This window comes from Mauremys mutica, chromosome 2, assembly GCF_020497125.1.
Source record: "Mauremys mutica isolate MM-2020 ecotype Southern chromosome 2, ASM2049712v1, whole genome shotgun sequence".
Classification (NCBI taxonomy): domain Eukaryota; kingdom Metazoa; phylum Chordata; order Testudines; family Geoemydidae; genus Mauremys; species Mauremys mutica.
In genome coordinates this window covers 178,438,386-178,457,778 of record NC_059073.1, presented here as the reverse complement: position 1 = coordinate 178,457,778, position 19,393 = coordinate 178,438,386, and the positions used below count along the sequence as shown (strand labels likewise).

General features: G+C 45.0%; 1 protein-coding gene across 3 annotated transcripts in view; it reads left to right on the top strand.

Annotated features, from left to right (window-relative positions):
- STX17 (syntaxin 17) overlaps positions 1-19,393 on the top strand; it is a 105,013-nt gene that overhangs the window by 39,366 nt on the left and 46,254 nt on the right. The gene's annotated exons all lie outside the window — the stretch shown is intronic.

Genomic DNA, 19,393 nt, shown 5'->3' with positions numbered 1-19,393 from the left:
ATCCAGTCCCCTTTTAAACATTGTTATAGTCCTAGCCTTCACAACCTCCTCAGGTAAGGAGTTCCACAAGTTGACTGTGCGCTGCGTGAAGAAGAACTTCCTTTTATTTGTTTTAAACCTGCTGCCTATTAATTTCATTTGGTGACCCCTAGTTCTTGTATTATGGGAATAAGTAAATAACTTTTCCTTATCCACTTTCTCAACATCACTCATGATTTTATATACCTCTATCATGTCCCCCCTTAGTCTTCTCTTTTCCAAACTGAAGAGTCCTAGCCTCTTTAATCTTTCCTCATATGGGACCCTCTCTAAACCCCTAATCATTTTAGTTGCTCTTTTCTGAACCTTTTTTCTAGTGCTAGAATATCTTTTTTGAGGTGAGGAGACCACATCTGTACACAGTATTCGAGATGTGGGCGTACCATGGATTTATATAAGGGCAATACTATATTCTCAGTCTTATTCTCTATCCCCTTTTTAATGATTCCTAACATCCTGTTTGCTTTTTTGACCGCCTCTGCACACTGCGTGGACATCTTCAGAGAACTATCCACGATAACTCCAAGATCTTTTTCCTGACTCGTTGTAGCTAAATTAGCCCCCATCATGTTGTATGTATAGTTGGGGTTATTTTTTCCAATGTGCATTACTTTACATTTATCCACATTAAATTTCATTTGCCATTTTGTTGCCCAATCACTTAGTTTTGTGAGATCTTTTTGAAGTTCTTCACATCTGCTTTGGTCTTAACTATCTTGAGTAGTTTAGTATCATCTGCAAACTTTGCCACCTCACTGTTTACCCCTTTCTCCAGATCATTTATGAATAAATTGAATAGGATTGGTCCTAGGACTGACCCTTGGGGAACACCACTAGTTACCCCTCTCCATTCTGAGAATTTACCATTAATTCCTACCCTTTGTTCCCTGTCCTTTAACCAGTTCTCAATCCATGAAAGGACCTTTCCTTTTATCCCATGACAGCTTAATTTACGTAAGAGCCTTTGGTGAGGGACCTTGTCAAAGGCTTTCTGGAAATCTAAGTACACTATGTCCACCGGATCCCCCTTGTCCACATGTTTGTTGACCCCTTCAAAGAACTCTAATAGATTAGTAAGACACGATTTCCCTTTACAGAAACCATGTTGACTATTGCTCAAGAGTTTATGTTTTTCTATGTGTCTGACAATTTTATTCTTTACTATTGTTTCAACTAATTTGCCCTGTACCGACGTTAGACTTACCGGTCTGTAATTGCCGGGATCACCCCTAGAGCCCTTTTTAAATATTGGCGTTACATTAGCTAACTTCCAGTCATTGGGTACCGAAGCCGATTTAAAAGACAGGTTACAAACCTTAGTTAATAGTTCCGCAACTTCACATTTGAGTTCTTTCAGAACTCTTGGGTGAATGCCATCTGGTCCCGGTGACTTGTTAATGTTGAGTTTATCAATTAATTCCAAAACCTCCTCTAGTGACACTTCAATCTGTGACAGTTCCTCAGATTTGTCACCTACAAAAGCCAGCTCAGGTTTGGGAATCTCCCTAACATCCTCAGCCGTGAAGACTGAAGCAAAGAATCCATTTAGTTTCTCCGCAATGACTTTATCATCTTTAAGCGCTCCTTTTGAATTTTGATCATCAAGGGGCCCCACTGGTTGTTTAGCAGGCTTCCTGCTTCTGATGTACTTAAAAAACATTTTATTACCTTTGGAATTTTTGGCTAGCCGTTCTTCAAACTCCTCTTTGGCTTTTCTTATTACACTCTTGCACTTAAGTTGGCAGTGTTTGTGCTCCTTTCTATTTGCCTCACTAGGATTTGACTTCCACTTTTTAAAGGAAGTCTTTTTATCTCTCACTGCTTCTTTTACATGGTTGTTAAGCCACGGTGGCTCTTTTTTAGTTCTTTTACTGTTTTTCTTAATTTGGGGTATACATTGAAGTTGGGCCTCTATTATGGTGTCTTTAAAAAGGGCCCACGCAACTTGCAGGGATTTCACTTTAGTCACTGTACCTTTTAACTTTTGTCTAACTAACCCCCTCATTTTTGTATAGTTCCCCCTTTTGAAATTAAAGGCCACAGTGTTGGGCAGTTGAGATGTTCTTCCCACCACAGGGATGTTGAATGCTATTGTATTATGGTCACTATTTCCAAGCGGTCCTGCTATAGTTACCTCTTGGACCAGCTCCTGCGCTCCACTCAGGATTAAATCTAGAGTCGCCTCTCCGCTTGTGGGTTCCCGTACCAGCTGCTCCATGAAGCAGTCATTTAAAGTATTGAGAAATTTTATCTCTGCATTTCGTCCTGAAGTGAAATGTTCCCAGTCAATATGGGGATAATTGAAATCCCCCACTATTATTGGGTTCTTAATTTTGATAGCCTCTCTAATTTCCCTTAGCATTTCATCATCACTATTACTGTCCTGGTCAGGTGGTCGATAATAGATCCCTACTGTTATATTTTTACTAGAGCATGAAATTTCTATCCATAGAGACTCTATGGAACCTGTGGATTCGCTTAAGATTTTTACTTCATTTGAATCTACACTTTCTTTAACATATAGTGCCACTCCTCCCCCTGCACAGCCTGTTCTGTCCTTCCGATATATTTTGTACCCCGGAATGATTGTGTCCCATTGATTGCTCTCAGTCCACCAGGTTTCTGTGATGCCTATTACATCTATATCCTCCTTTATCACAAGGCACTCTAGTTCACCCATCTTATTATTTAGACTTCTGGCATTTGTGTACAAGCACTTTAAAAACTTGTCCCTGTTTATTAGCCTGCCTTTTTCTGATGTGCCAGATTCTTTTTTATGTGACTGTTTATCATCTGATCCGGCCCTTACATTATATTTCTCATTCCTCTGCTCCTGACTATAACGTGGAGATTTTCTATCATCAGACTCTCCCCTAAGAGAAGTCTGTGTCCGATCCACACGCTCCTCTGCAGCAGTCGGCTTTCCCCCATCTCCTAGTTTAAAAACTGCTCTACAACCTTTTTAATGTTTAGTGCCAGCAGTCTGGTTCCACTTTGGTTTAGGTGGAGCCCATCTCTCCTGTATAGGCTCCTCCCATCCCAGAAGTTTCCCCAGTTCCTAATGAACGCGAACCCCTCCTCTCTACACCATCGTCTCATCCACGCATTGAGACTCTGAAGCTATGCCTGCCTACCCGGCCCTGCGCGTGGAACTGGGAGCATTTCTGAAAATGCCACCATAGAGGTCCTGGATTTCAGTCTCTTCCCTAGCAGCCTAAATTTGGCTTCCAGGACATCTCTCCTACCCTTCCCTATGTCATTGATACCTACATGTACCACGACCACCGGCTCCTCCCCAGCACTACACATAAGTCTATCTAGATGCCTCGAGAGATCCGCAACCTTCGCACCAGGCAGGCAAGTCACCATACGGTTCTCCCGGTCATCACAGACCCAGCTATCTACATTTCTAATAATCGAATCTCCCATTACTAACACCTGCCTTTTCCTAGAAACTGGAGTTCCCTCCCCTGGAGAGGCAACCTCAGTGCGAGAGGCAACCCCAGCACCATCTGGAAGGAGGGTCCCAACTACGGGAAGGTTTCCCTCTGCTCCCATTGACTGCTCTACTTCCCTGGGCCCTTCTTCCTCCTCAACAGCACAGGAGCTGTCTAAGCGGAGGTGGGACAATTCTACAGTGTCCCGGAAAGCCTCATCAACATACCTCTCTGCCTCTCTCAGCTCCTCCAGTTCCGCCACCCTGGCCTCCAAAGTCCGTACATGGTCTCTGAGGGCCAGGAGCTCCTTGCACCGACTGCACACATACGCCACCCGCCCACAGGGCAGGTAATCATACATGCGACAGTCAGTGCAATAAACTGGATAGCCCCCACTCTGCTGCTGGGCTTCTGCCTGCATTGTCTCCTAGTTAGTGGAAGGGTGGTTTACGGGAAGTAGTTTTGGAATGTAGTTTGGTTTATAGGTTTTAGGGGGGGGCCACAGGGAAGGGGTTACGGCCGGCGAGGGACTCCCGCTCCCTTCCCACTCCCCTTCTCAACTCCCTTGCGAAACTCCCTGTTAGCAGCCCCTGTTCGCAAAGCTCCCTGGTCGCTTGTGCGCGGCTTTATAAAGCCCTGGCCTGAGTGAATGCCCCGCCCACTGATTAAGGCTCAGCCAATTACCAGAGGCTTCGAGCTTTCAAACCTGCCTCCAACTGCCAGCCAGAGCACACGGTCCCTCAAACAAACAAACAGACTGACAAACACAAGCTCAGCACACAGCAAGTAACCCCCAAACACAAACAAACACACACTACAGACAGTCACTTACCCCACAGATGCTGTATTAGCTCCTCCTTCACCTGGAGAACTCCCTTGCGAAACTCCCTGTTAGCAGCCCCTGTTCGCAAAGCTCCCTGGTCGCTTGTGCGCGGCTTTATAAAGCCCTGGCCTGAGTGAATGCCTTTATACAGTTTTGGTCAGCTGCTCTTCTCTTTTTCCTTGCCCTCTCACCTTCAGTGACCACCTGCTGTGCCCCTTCTTCATCTTCCAACTCTGCAAACCTGTTCCTGAGCTCTATTTCTCCTTCACTGGCCCGTCTTTTCCTCTGCATGGTTCTCTTAGTCACATGCTTCCACTGTCCACTTTCCTCACTCAGCAGTCTCCCCTCAGAGTTCTTTGGTCCTGCTTCCATCTGCAAGTCTGAGCTTTTCCCTTCAGCCTCCTCATGTCTTTGCTCCATCATCTGCTCGAACTCCCTTCTAAACTCAACCAGAGTTTCCACCTGCATCTCCAATTCTTGGATCTTTTCTTCCATCAGCTCTATCAGGCAGCACTTCATTCAGACGAAACTTTTTTCAGGTATCCCCTCCTGGATCATGTACATGCCACCACTTCCACATCCAGTCATCTTCATTGTGTCTTCCACTGCTTGGGTCACTACCACTGCTGCCTCTGTATCTGTCATAGTCTTCCCACCTAAATCCTGTACGTCTGGGAAACACAAACCAAACCAAAACCACCACCCACAGCAAAACAAACCCCCAACAAGCACCAAAACACTGCCAGACCACCACACACTCCCTTCACTAGCCTGTCTGTTCCTCTGCCTGCCTCTCCTAGACTTCCCTCCAAACTCCTCCAACAGAATTCCCACTCAAACTCCCCTGTTTACAGCTCTGCTTGCTGGCTCGTGTGGCACTGCAGCTGTCTGAGAGCTGCCCTGTCACTGCAGAAGTACGTGGTGATTGCACTGTGGAAGCTGGCTACTCCAGACTGCACTGATCAGTCGCTAACCAGTTCGGAGTGGGAAAGTCAATTGTTGGAGTCATGTTGATGGAAGTGTGCAGGGCCATTAATCGCATCCTGCTCCGAAAGATTGTGACTCTGGGCAACGTGTGTGACATTGTGGATGGCTTTGCACAAATGGGCTTCCCTAACTGTGGAGGGGAGATAGATGGCATGCATATTTCAAGTCTGGCACCAGACCATCTAGCCACCAAGTACATTAATCGCAAGGGGTATTTCTCAACGGTTCTCCAGGTGCTTGTGGATCACCGTGGGCGTTTCACAGACACTAACTCAGGCCGGTCTGGAAAGGTGCATGATGGATGCATCTTTTGGAACACTGGCCTGTTCAGGAAGCTGCAAGCTGGGACTTTCTTCCTGGACCCAAAGGTCACCATAGGGGAAGTCAAAATGCCCATTGTGATACTTGGTGTGACGGTGCTGCCCGTGGGAGCCAGCTGAGGTCACTCAATCAGGGTGAACTGCAAACCAAACGGGGCAGACAAACCCCAAACGCTGGTGGTTATTCCAATATTTAGATTTACCAACCAGCACAAAACACCTTCTATAGTACCTCACTGGTTACTCAGAGGTCCAAACACCGCAGTTCCCTTAAAGTGCCCAGCCTCAGGTCTCCATCCAGACACACCTGTCAGATATGATGATGATTCCTGAAAATCTTATCTCATCATACAAAAGAAAAGGTTCTTCCAATCCCAAAGGATCAGCCACATATCCAGGTTCAATTATAACTTAGATCTTACCCAAAATACACGCTACAGCCAATTCTTATTAACTAAGCTAAAATTTATTAAAAAAGAAAAGAGTGAGAGTGTTGGTTAAAAGATCAATATACATACAGACTTGAATTCAATTCTTGAGGTTCAGATACACAGCAGAGGTGATCTTATAGTTGCCACAAGTCCTTTCAGATTATAGTTCATAGGTTATAGTCCAATGTCCATATTCAGGGTGGCTCCAGTCAATGACTGGGGATCTCAATCCTTCTGACTTAAGGTTTCCCCCTTTTGAAACCCAAAGCAGATCTGAGATGAAGTAGGATCATGTCCCAGGGTTCTTATACATTTCCAGCAGCCTTTCTGCCTGGGAAAACAATAGGCCTAACTCTCCTTCTTCCAAACATCCTGGCAATTAGGCACAGGGTAATTTATCCATTAAACAGTTCAGATACAGGTTACCACAACCTTCAAAGAGACATAGAGACAATAATACTATTTCACACAAGTATCACCACAAATGTTAATATTCCTTTTTTGCTCTTTGAATTTAAAACTATAGCAAAAGACAAGACTTGTTTGCTTACATCACAAGACCTGAGCAAACATCTACCCTTCTACCTCTAACAATGCAGACTTGCATTTCAAAGCTCTATTCATTTACATATCTTCCTAACTAGTCCTTAAGGGTCACCCAAGGGTCAGGTCAGTCGGTGAGGTGAGTTAATTAACTTTTTCTGGCCTTGTCATCTTTCAATGAGATATTATATCACACTCATAATGTCACACTTGGAGACCCCAGCTACCCCCCCTAATGCCATGGCTTATGAAGCCATACACAGGACAACTTGACAGAAGCAAGGAGTGGTTCAACAACAGGCTGAGCAAGTGCAGAATGACTGTGGAGTGTGCTTTTGGTCGTTTAAAAGCCCGCTGGCGATGCCTGTATGGGAAGCTGGACCTGGCTGATAATATTCCTATGCTTATAGCCATGGTCTGTACGCTCCATGATATTTGTGAAGGGAACTGTGAAAGCTTCACTCAGGGCTGGACCGCAGAGGCTCAGCGTTTGGGGAGGCTGAGTTTGAACAGCCGGAGACCAGGGCTATTAGAGGGGCACAGCGTGTGGCCATAAGGATCAGGGATGCCTTGAGGCAGCATTTTGAAGCTGAAATCCACTAATATTTGTTGCTATGCTCGGGATTGCAGTGCTTGTAATGCTAAGAGGTGCTTGGTACGCATGATGCAATATGTGGGTTTAACATATTTGTATGTTGCTTTGCAGTGCTCTTTTTGCTTTCAATTAATAGAATAAAGATGTCTTTTAATAAAAGAATTGTGTTGGTTTGAAAGCAAACAACCATTGGAGAGAGTCAAACGGAAAAAATACATCAGCAGGGAGGGGGATGGATGAGAAAGAGTTGGGGTAATGGAAGGTCTCAAGAGGAGGAGGGGTCCCCGGATAGCTACAGATTTGTGTATGTCCAGGGGTCATATCCAGCCTTCTCCTTTGGAGTACAATGCAGCGGGTGCTGTACTTCAGCAGGGTCAAACTGCAGAGGGACAGGTGTTGAGTGCAGTGGGTAGTGGGAGTCCACAGTGCTGAACTGTGAGGAGGGAGGAGTGCAATGCTGCAGGTAGAGACTGGAGCCAGGAGGTTGATAAGAGTGTGCTGGTGGTGTCTGGGGAGTGCATGGGAAAGAGTTTTGCGATAACGGCTGCAGGGGAGGGCAGGCGCGGAGCTGCTCGGTTTGAAGTGCTAGTATCACCTGGAGCGTTCCATAACGTTTAAGAGCCGCTCTGTGGCTTCATTCTGGCATGGCATGTTCTCCTTTCGGTCCCTTTTCTCACTGTCCCGCCACTCCTTCAATTCCTGTTTCTTGGCGGCGGAGTGCGTCATAACCTCACGCAGAATGTCCTCCTTAATTCTTCTTGGCTGCTGTGACGGGTTGGATCACGGAACCCCACTTGGGAGCTGCCACCCGATGTGCCAAGACGACTACTACCCCTGCTTTCCCTACTAACTTGAGACCCCCGCACCCTGTCTTGCTGAGCCAGACACTCCTGTCTGCTCCAACACAGACCCAGGGTCTGAATTACTTGCCACAAAGCTGCAGGTTTACCTGAAAGCAGCTAACAGAAGTGTTCCTGTCTTTAACACTCAGATGCCCAACTCCCAATGCGGTGTAATCCGTTTTACCCTGTATGAAGCTTATACACGGTAAACTCATAAATTGTTCGCCCTCTATAACACTGATAGAGAGAGATGCACAGTTGTTTGCTCCCCCAGGTATTAATACATACTCTGAGTTAACTAATAAGTAAAAAGTGATTTTATTAAATACAGCAAGTAGGATTTAAGTGGTTCCAAGTAGTAACAGACAGAACAAAGTAAGTCGTCAAGCAAAATAAAATAAAATGTGCAAATCTGTGTCTAATCAAACTCAATACAGATAAGATCCTCACCAGTTCCAGAATGCTCCCTTTTACAGGCTAATCTCCTTTTAGCCTGGGTCCAGCAATCGCTCACACCTCTTGCAGTCACTGTCCTTTGTTCCAATTTCTTTCAGGTATCTTGGGGGGGTGGAGAGGCTCTTTCTTTAGGCAGCTGAAGACAAAATGGAGGGGTCTCCCAGGGGTTTAAATAGACTTTCTCTTGTGGGTGGAGACCCCCTCCTCACTCTTATGCAAAGTCCAGCTCCAAGGTGGAGTTTAGTAGTCACCTGGGCAAGTCACATGTCCATGCATGACTCACAGTTTTTACAGGTAGCATCCATTGTTTACATGCTACCTTGAACATCCTCAAGTAGACTTCTTATGTGGATTGGAGCATTCCAAGATCCATTGTCCTTTAAGTGTTTCTTGATTAGGTACTTAATTTCAACATTCCTTTCTCCAGGAACTGACCAAATGCTCTACTAAGGTTATTTAGAAATCAAGCCAGTACACAGCCAACATTCATAACTTTGAATACAAAAATGATACATGCATACAAATAGGATTAATACATTTAGTAGATCATAACCTTTGAGATATGTTACATGGCATAAGTAGCATAAAACACATTCTAAGCATATTTCCATAAAGCCTTATGGGAGGTACCGACACAGCCGCTTTCTAATTCTGCGCGGCCATTCAGCCGGCGATAACAAAGAGGGAGGCTGGGCTCCCAAGGTCATCTCTCTGAAGTTTAAACACAACATCTTACAGAAGCAGTATTGTTTGCAATACAGACAACATTGATTCAGTGCTTTAAAACACAGCTAGTACTCAGACACCTGTCACTAACTGGCTGACCCTCAGGCAAGCATACATTAGCCACAAGACCCCCAAAATGGTGAGTAGCCTCAGGGGCAGGGTAAATCACTCTTCCCTGACCCTGCTATACACTGGGCACATGCTCTGGGGGAGAGTCAACACTACGGGGGGGGGGGGGAGAAGGTTGATGATCATTCCTGTCCCCACACTTTCCACAGGATGTGATGATTGTGGAAGGTATCTGAAGGAGATTCCCGTGAAGTGAGGGAGTCAGTCAGCAGGCTGTTCCACTGCTCAGACTAGCCCTGTGGTGGGAGAGAAACTTGCTTTCTGCAACCCTCCTGACCTACACCCAACAACTCGCTTTGGCAATTCCCAAAATCAGATCCACTTACCAGGGGCCTCCTCTCCTCTTTGCGCTTCGCCAACATCCGACAGCTGTGACTGGCTAGCCTTCTCTGGGGTAGAAAAGAGCTCTTGGCTGCATGCATCTCTGACCTCCGAGTCATCCTCTGCCTATGAGCCCCCCTCCACATTCTCGTCCAAGATTTCCTCCTCCTGGCTTGGTCCCCTCTCAACTGACACGCGGGCCAACGGAGTATCCACAGGGGCCTTGGCAGTGTAGGTGAGGTAGCCACCTAGTATCGCATCCAGTTCTTTGTAGAACCGGCAGCTCATGGGCGCAGCACCAGAGCGTCAGTTTGCCCACCGCGCCTTGTGGTAGGCGTTCCGCAGCTCCTTCACTTTGACCCTGCACTGCAATGTGTCCTAGTCATGGCCCCTTTTTGTCATGCATCGTGAAATCTGTCCATAGATATCATCATTCCTATGGCTGGAGCGCAGCTGGGACTGGACAGCCTCCTTTCCCCAAATGCTGATGAGGTCCAGCAGCTCATCATTGCTCCAAGTGGGGGATCACCTGGTGTGTGGAGCAGGCATGGCCACTTGGAAAAATGCGCTGAGACCACTGCATGCATCACCGAGCAAACAGGAAGGGGACTTTCAAATTTCCAAAGGAATTTATGTGGCGGGGGTGACGGTTGGTCACCTGAGTGCAGAGCAGTAGAGTTTAAACCGATGACCAGTGAAATGAGAACAGGCATTGTGGGACACCTACCGGAGGCCAATGGCAGCGCTGTAGTTGCCACGGTGTCTACACTGGCTCTGCAATGCTGTAGCCCCAGTGCAGATAGTTGTATGCCTCTCATTGGGGTGTTTTTTTTTAAGTGCCACAACTGTGCAGTTTCTGCACACTAAGTGTGTGTACCTCGGGAGTTACAGCACAGAAAGCTGCTTTACTGTGCAGAAACTTGCCAGAGTAGATAAGGCATAAGTGATGCAAGTTACACCTTGGTAAATAGGCATGAGTTTAAGTTAATGCAACTTGAATGTTGAGGGGGATGGAAGAAGGTGTAAATTACACTCTCTCTTAATTACTCTTCTAAATTTAGCCCATGGATTTTTTTATATGAGAAATTCTCTTCTCTCAAAGCTATGTATTGTAATATTTTTGCAGCAATCATGTATAATCTGTTTTTCCCAACCAATTGCATAGTGTTCCTAGGTGCAAATCATTTAATGAGGGAATTAGCTTCATATTTAACCTTAGTCGTGTATTCACATGAATTTTGCACCTGTTTAGTTAAACTGATTTAGTTAAACCAGTGCAGCCCATTGTGTATACTCTTATTTTGATTTAAGAGAAGCTTATTTTGATTTATCTTAAATCTGTTCATGATTGACTTAGACAAACCACAAGCTTATGCATGTGCTTAACTTTACCCATGTGAGTTTCTGTTGACTTCAGTAGGTTTGCTCAGGTACTTAAAGTTAAGCGTGTGTAAGTGCTTTGGAGGATAGGGGCCCAAATAATGACATGACAGAATCAAGAGAAGTATTAGCGCAATGGCATAAGTGGGACAAATACAAGACAATGAGCTGGTTTAGAAGTACAATATAAATCTCGATTTAAAACAAAACAAAAGCATGTAGATTGTGGAGGGGAGCAGCGAAAGATGATGATGGAGGGAAAAGGAGACACAGGGTAGGTAGGTAAGGGGGGGACATGACTGTGATCGCTGTACTACTGTAATATGAATAAATGATGTATTTAAAATGTAACAAAACTGGAAAATAGACTTTAAGGTCAGAACGGACCATCGTGATCATCTAGCCTGATCACCTGCACGTTGCAGGTCACAGAATCTTGCCCACTCACTCTTGTTATAGACCAATAACCTCTGGTTGAGGTACTGAATTCCTCAAATCATGATTTATGGACTTCAAGTTATGGAGAATCCATCATTTACAATAGTTTAAAGCTGCAAGTGACCCATGCCCCACACTGCAGGGGAAAGATGGAAAAACCCCAGGGTCTCTGTCAATCTGATCCTGGGGAAAATTCCTTCCTGACTCCAAATATGGCAGTCAGTTAGACCCTGAGCATTTCAGCAAGACCCAACAAGCAGACACCTGGGAAAGAATTCTATGTAGTAACTCAGAGCCCTTCCCCATCTATTGTCCCATCACTGCCTGTTGGTTTTATTTGTTATTAGCGGTTGCAGATCAGCTACATGTCACTATAGGAAGTTTCATCAGACCATCCCCTCCATAGACTTATCAAGTTCAGTCTTGAAGCCGGTTGGGTTGTTTTCCCCCCTCCTCCCCTTAGAAGGCTGTTCCAGAACTTCACTCCTTTGATGGTTAGAAACCTTAATCTAATTTCAAGCCTGAACTTGTTGATGCAGTTGGGGTTTTTTTGTGAAAAGCAATTACAGGCAAGAATACAAATACATATTTGGTTCAGATTGGTATAAGGATATTACTGATTGTAGGATTTCCTTGTTTCTTGCTCTTATGCATTTAATTTTAAACTTCACTATTTTAAAACTTTTTTCTTAGTAATTTTTTATACCCATTTGTTCTTGTGTCAACATTGGCCCTTAACTTAAATAACTCCTCTCCCTCTCTGGTATTTATTCCTCTGGTGTCTTTATAGAGAGCAATCAGCTCTCTTCTCAGCCTTCATTTGGTTAGGCTAAACAAATCCAGCCCTTTGAGTCTCCTCTCATAAGATAAAAGAACAGGAGTACTTGTGGCACCTTAAAAACTAACAAATTCTTTAAGGTGCCACAAGTACTCCTGTTCTTTTTGCGGATACAGACTAACACGGCTGCTACTCTGAAACCTCTCATAAGATAGATATTCTGTTCCTCTGATTATCCTAGTAGCCCTTCTCTGTACCTGTTCCAGTTTGAGTTCATCTTTCTTAAACATGGGAGACCAGAGTTGCACATGGTATTCCAGATGAGGCCTCAGCAGTGCCTTATATAATGGTAGTAACATTTCCCCATCTCTACTAGAAATACCTCGCCTGATGCATCCTAAGGTTGCATTAGCCTTTTTCATGGCTGCATCACATTGGTAGCTCATAGTCATCCTGTGATCAACCAGTACACCCAGTGTGTTTGATATTATATTTAAAGTTAAAGAATATAATAAACTGGAGAGAAGAGGAAAAGGGGAAAGGCTATGGGGAGGATCAGTGACAATTACAGGAGGTGTAATGAGGCAGGGGGAAGTAGTTGATGGCATTAAGACTAGTGTAGACTATTGGCAGTAGAGTTGCTGCATGCCCTGGGATATCTGGTGCTGTAGTGAAGGCTGTGATGCCAGACAGGCTAAGTATCCGTAGGGTCTATCAGCAGTGATGGTGCCTTCTGTCTCTGGAGGCCTTTGAGGGAGCTTTGGAGCTCTACTTCTAGGATACCTGGAAGAAGCAGTTGGTGGGGGCTGTGTGGAAGCCCACACTAGAACCTGATGCCTTTGAATTGATTCCCTTTATGTCCTTCCCTTTGAGCAGTAACTAATGAATAGCTTAGCACAGGAACTGTGGATGTGGCATGTTGCCAGGATGAATCCAGGGCTGTTAGCATGTAAATGGTATTGTGCAAAGTGATATTTCTATATTTGTTAATATCACTTTTCACAGCCTCCCAGCTCTAAAGGCAGCGTTGCAGCCAGCAGCAGCACAGAAGTAAAGGTGGCAATGGAGCACTCGTAAGCACAGAGGCGATTCAGCAGCGCTACACAGAAGCATGCTTTTGCTTTTGCATGACAGCAGAGATGGTTACTAGCCATATTGCACCATCCAACCCTTCCATAAATTGGAACTAAGATGATCATGGCTACCAGTCCTTTTGTACCATTTGCTGCTGTCATAAGTGCCCCTGGCTGCTCTTAGCCAGGGGCGCAAAAGCCAAAATTGGGAATGACTCCCTGAGTCAATCCCTCCTTTTTGGTATCTAAAAATAGAATCAGTCCTGCCTAGAATATAGGCAAGTGTACTAGATAACCACTGTATCATAGAACCAGAGAGCACAGCTGCTCTGTGTCAGATCCTGCAGAAATTATGATCTGTATGCTATTCACAGGGGGTGCTCCTGTAACAACCCCACCTGTTGATTCCGTTCTTCCCCCAGCCTTTCTGGGCTACCGTAGCATTGTCCCCCCACTTGTGTGATGAAGTAATAAAGAATGCAGGAATAAGACATGGTGACTTGTTAGTGAGAAATGAGTGGAAGGCAGCCTCCAGCTGCTATGATAGTCCAGACAGGACATTAAGCAGTGTGTAGGAGAGAAGCCCAGCATCCCTCTGCTAGTCCAGGGGCAACTGAATCTTTTCTTTACACATTAGACCAGGCTTAAGTCTGTTGTAAAAGTGATATTAACAAACATACAAATATCACACCTTCTTGTCAGCTGTCTGAAATGGAGCATCCTGATTATCACAAGTTTTTTTTTCTCCTGCTGATAATAGCTCATTTTAATTAATTAGCCTCTTAGAGTTGGTATGGCAACTTCCACCTTTTCATGTTCTCTGTATGTATATATATCTTCTTACTGTATGTTCCATTCTATGCATCTGATGAAGTGGGCTGTAGCTCACAAAATCTTATGCTCAAATAAATTTGTTAGTCTCTAAGGTGCCACACGTACTCCTGTTCTTTTTTTAGAAGTATGTGGCAATGTCATACCATGCCTCTCTTACTTCTGTGTAACGTTTGACCTTAGCGCTGGGAAGAGGTGACTATGGGAGGGAGTGACTAAGGCAAATTTTGGGGTTGCTGTTGCCCCTGCAGTCCTCCCCTAGCACTGCCCCTGCCTGTGTGTCTGACTGTTAAATTATAAATTACCTTTTTTGCCAGCCTCAGAGCTCTGATTGGTCTGCTGTTTAATACAGCTCTTCAACTGCTGAACAATCAAGCCCTCTAATGTTGTCTCAGTCCTACCTTTTTAGTCTCAAGACAACAAACCTGCATGCACGATACTACAATCCACAGAGTGCAATTTCCTGAAAATGGCGATGATACAAATATATATTTTATTTAGGAATAATGATCGCTGCATTATACGTTTACGGTACTTTTTGAACTAAACATACTACAGTGTGACAGAAATGTGTGTGTAATTTTCTAAAACGCTAGATTTAAATGATACATTTTATAGCAGTTGCTCTGTTTGATGCATGTACTTGTGACCCCCACATAAAAACCCTGTGCCTCCCTTAGGGGTCGCGACCCCCCAGTTTGAGAATCCCTGTGCTAGACACCATAAGAAGTGTACAAGAGAGAGCCCCTCTCCTTAAACACTTAGAAACTGCAGAGCTGGGAAGGTGTATATAAAAATTGTGTATGTAAACATTTAATATTTTTCAATATTTAACAGTAGTTCTCTCTCTCTCTCTGTCTTGTTCATGAGGGGTCATATCCTGTGCCCATTGTCTGTCCTGAGTAATGGGGTCAGCTGTTGGGCATGTCTGAGGAGCCATTCTGTGGAGACTACTTCAGTAGGCCAAAGTAGCCAATGTTGGACCTTTTCTCCACCCTGTCACATACAGCTGTCCTATGCCCCAGCCCCTCCTGCTTCTGTGTGCTGCCACATACGATACCTCACCCTTACCCACTTTCTGCATCCTCCTGCAGTGGAACTGCATCCGTTGTGTTGCAAAGAATCTGTCTGTGATCACAGAGAAGTGGATTTGCCTCAGCTGAACAGTGAAGCCAGTGCTGGCTTCATCATTAAAATGGGTGTCTATTCCAGTGTTTACATTATCTTTTATCAACTCTAACAAGGTTAGTTCTTTGTTCTGAAACACTCAGGCGGGTCCTTTCCATTCATTAATAACACACAGGAGTTTAGTAAATATGAGCCTGGCACTAATTGCAACTTTTGGTAGCCTTAGCAGAGAAAACAAGAATCGTATGGTCCTGGAGGCTGAACTATGTTTTTGGCCCAAGTACCAAGCAAATTCTGTAGATAACTAGAGGACTCAGTAGTTAATTAAATCTGTCAATCCAAAACACCTTTCACTAGCATTAAATACACTCATTTTTTTCCATATGCTATATATAAAACAACATTTTAAAATAGTACAAGATAGGGAATTATGAACAAAAGGAGGAAATTATTTTGTACTTTAAGTTTCATGATCAGCAACTTTCCTTTGCTCAGCTGGCAAGCTTTTGTGTGTCTTCCTCTTGATTTGAACACAGGAATTTTGATAGTTCACAGCTGACATGTGTCATGTGATCCTCTAGGACTATACTTTTCCCAATCATTCTTTGTCACACCGACCCAAAAAAGGGTATACCTCCTTGATAGTTGGCCGGTATTTCTCACATAATCCGTTTAGATGGCTTCTCCCTGTTCATCTGTGTCTTCTCTGATGACCTTCACCCTCACCCCCCCAACCAGGGTCTTTACACACATAAGAAAACGTACATCATAGACAGTAAGGGCCACCTGTAAATAGTGTGAATAGAGTAAATTGTAAAGTGACAGGAAAGGTAATTCACACATAGACCAAACAAGAAAAATACAAAAAATTACCAAGAAAAAAGTTTAAAAATTGTGAATTTTAAAATTAAATGCATAAGAGCAAGAAACAAGGAAATCATACAATCAGTAATATCCATATAACAGTCTGTGCAAATATTTACTTGTATTCTTGCCCATAATTGCTTTTCACAAAATACCCCAAATTTCCACCACATATTCAAGTATCTTAATTATCCTGGATCATCTAAAGTTTTTCATTGTTGTTAGTATGTCATATCTAGGTTGCATTATGTTTCCCTACAATCCAAATAGGATGTAAATATTTCTGAATTGGCATTTGCAGTCCTTAAAAGCCTCATGAAGGGACACTCCAGAAGTAAATAGCACAGGGTATGTGTCTTTGAATGAGGAACCAGGCCCCAATTGTACAAATTCTTATGCTTGTGAATAATCCCATTTCAGTCAGTGGAATCACTCGTGATTAAAATTATGCAGGTGACAAGCGGTTTGTAGGATAGGGTTGCCAGCTTTCTAATTTCATAAAATTGAACACCCTAGCCCTGCCCCTTCCCCGAGGCCCTGACCTCATGCTCACTACATTCCCCCTCCCTCGGATTGAGGCAGGAGGTTGGGGTGTGGGAGAGGGTGAGGGCTCTAGGCTGGAGGTGCTGGCTCTGGGGTGGGGCTGGGGATGGGGGGTACAGGAGGGGGCTCCAGGTTAAGGCAGGGGGTTCTCTGGGGTGGGGCTGGGGATGGGGGGTACAGGAGGGGGCTCCAGGTTAAGGCAGGGGGTTGAGGTGTGGGAGAGGGTGAGGGCTCTAGGCTGGAGGTGCTGGCTCTGGGGTGGGGCTGGGGATGGGGGGTACAGGAGGGGGCTCCAGGCTGGGGGTAGGGTGGGGCTGAGGAATTTGGAGTGTGAGAGGGGGCTGTGGGTTGAGGCAGGGGGTTGGGGCGCAGGAGGAGATGAGGACTCTGGGGTGGGGCTGGGGATGAGGGGTTTAGAGTGTGGGAGGGGGCTCTGGGCTGGGGCAGGGAACCCACCAGTTGGAGTGCGGAGCCAGTGCTCAGGGCAGGGGCAGCGCGCAGTGTCCCATGGTCCCTCAACCTAGGAGCTGGACCTGCTGGTCACTTCCAGGGTGTGGTGCTAGGACAGGTAGGGACTAGCCCGCCTTAGCCCCACAGCATCGCTGACCAAACTTTTAATGGCCTGGTTGGCAGTGCTGACTGGAGCCGCCAGGGTCCCTTTTCGACTGAGTGTTCCGGTTGAAAATCGGACACCTGGTCACCCTATTGCAGGGTTTGGGACATAATGAGTAAGGCTATGTTTTAGTCATGGGTATTTTTAGTAAAATTAATGGACAGGTCCTGGACAGTAAACAAAAATTCATGGCCCGTGGCCGGTCCATGACTTGTACTATATACCCCTGACTAAATCGGGAGGATCGGGGGTGGCCTGGGGATGCCGTGGGTGCCTGGGGGGGGGAAGCCTGGCACCCCCACTGGTGCTGGGGGAGGCGAGCAGCGGCACGTGGCCTGGGAGCCTCGCTTGTGTTGGGGAGAGGGTCGGCAGGGCTGGCAGGCTCCCTACCTGGCTCCTTGCGACTCCGTGGAAGTGGCAACATGTCCCTCCCTCAGCTCCTAGCTCCACACGCTGCCCCTGCGCACGCCCCAAGCATCGGCTCCTCAGCTCCCATTGGCTGAGAACTGCTGCCAATGGGAGCTGCGAGGGTAGTGCCTGGGGGTGGAGGCAGTGCACAAAGGTAGGAACTGAGAGGAAGAGACATGTCGACGCTTCCGGGGAGCACCCCCTGAGGTAAGTACTGCCCATAGCCCTCATTCCCCAGCCCTGAGTCCCCTCCCACACACACTGAAACTCCTGCTGAGGTGGGGAGGGGGATGATGGCCCGAGACTGCCCCAGCAGCGGCCGGTGCGGCTGGAACAGTGGCTGCCCGAGATCCTCAGGTGGTGCAGAAGTCATGGAAGTCCCGTAAGTCATGGAATCTGTTCTGTGACCTCCATGACAAACTCTCATTCTTAATAATCAGAAGAGTGACTAAAAGTTTGTATCACCTTACTGATAGTTATCAAGCATAGCTCCTGATGGGAGGGTTATATCTCTTCTGGTCACACCTCTTTTATTTCTTTTTGCAGTACAGGTCTGTCGCATCTTACGCAAATTTAACATGCGGGATTTCAGCTTTACGCGGTTGGCAAAAAAAAAAGAAGAGAAAAATAACAATTTAAATATTGTTTCTGTAGTGCGGGTGATTTCACCCGCCATTCAACTCAATCTAATTTTGACTATACGCGGTTTTTGCTTTACGCGCTAACCGTGGGACAGAATTCCCACGTAAGATGAGACAGACCTGTAATATTTCCTATGGCAGGATTAGGTAGCATAACTATGATAGCAGGTTGACCCTTTTGGATATTTCCCTGAGCTCTGTTCTGGATCTCATGTTCCTTGATTTGTGTATGTTTCCTTTAGGTGGGATTTTCAATTAGTATGGTCAGCCATATCACTGTTATGTATGTGATAGTTTGATCTACTTCCCCTTCTCTGATAATATCCCACTGCATACAGAGAACATGATTCTGCCTATTGGCAGTGGATTTGTGTCTGTCTAAGAAGTAAAAAAAAAAATTAAATACTAATAAAATTGAAATTCTCCTCAGGCCACAGTAACTGTTGAGCTCTGTGTCTTATGTTTACCTCAATGGAGTTAATATTAGAATTTGTAGAATCTGATAATGTTTCTGCAGCACTAGACTTCAAGATGGTTTTATACTGGAACACATTACAAGAATGTTTCTACATTTTTCCTTTTACTTTGTCAGAATGTTGTCAATGTGCACTCTTTGCTATCAAAATAAAAGGAGGTTCTGACTCATATTGTAATAACATCTAGACTTGAGTGTTGTAACTCCTTACCCACTGAATTCTTGCTAAATCAGCATGTGAATTAGTTTAATCATCAGGTTATATTTCCTTCTTATCAAGATCAGGTCAGTATATTAACCTATTTTACAGTTATTATATTGTCTCTGATATATTTGGCTTTTGCGGAAAAGTCTAAATTTTATATTCTCAGCGTTTTTGCAGCTCAAGATAAAATTAATTATGCTAGCTCTAGGATGGCATCTGTTTCACTGAAAGTTAAGAATCCCTGTCTCTTGGAGAATCCTGGATAGATTTTAAGATTTTTTTTACGATTTGTAAGATCTCCATGAGTCTTTTATGTATCTTAGCTTTACTAAAACTATATTCTGTGTCATGCCCTTGATAATGATCA